Below are 594 nucleotides of genomic sequence, written 5' to 3'. Positions count from 1 at the left end.
GGGCGCTGCGAGTGCCCCGGGCGGCGCTGCCACTGACAGCGGAGCCTGCGCCGGGCCACCTCCAGCGGGACGCAGACTTTCCCTTCTTTTTGTTTATTCTGCCATTCTTGAGATACCGCTATCCTCCTTCCAAGGACTGCGGGCAGGTCCTGTCTGACTGTATTGGATTTTTACCCATCTAGCTTGATTGCCTGTCTGAAAGCATATTTATTTTTAATAAAAGAAAAAGTGGAGCCACAAATCCAGTTGATATCACGTTCCCCTTTCTGTGGAGTCTGGTTTATTTCTGCAGTTAAAAAAGTTTACTCCCCCCCCTCCAGTTTTATTGACACTGAGGATGAAGAAGGATTTGCAAGTGAAAGCGCCTTGAAATACAACATCTTTTAGAGAGAGCTCTGCAGTTCGCCTGTTGGGTCTCGAATTCCACCCTTTGCCCCTGCTGAATCCACTGTTCTGCCCTTTACTCTCTGGGGTAAAAAAACCAAACAACAACAACAAAAACCCGAGGGAACAAAAATACCTTTGGCAGCAGGGAAGCTTTGTGTGACTGACCCAACGAGCTACAAGTGTCCAGTTTCTGAAAAGAAGAAAACC

The sequence above is a fragment of the Pygoscelis adeliae genome, unplaced genomic scaffold, assembly GCF_000699105.1.
Source record: "Pygoscelis adeliae isolate BGI_AS28 unplaced genomic scaffold, ASM69910v1 Scaffold14, whole genome shotgun sequence".
Classification (NCBI taxonomy): domain Eukaryota; kingdom Metazoa; phylum Chordata; class Aves; order Sphenisciformes; family Spheniscidae; genus Pygoscelis; species Pygoscelis adeliae.
The sequence above is the reverse complement of the archived record's forward strand: the minus strand, read 5'-3'. Positions refer to the sequence as shown.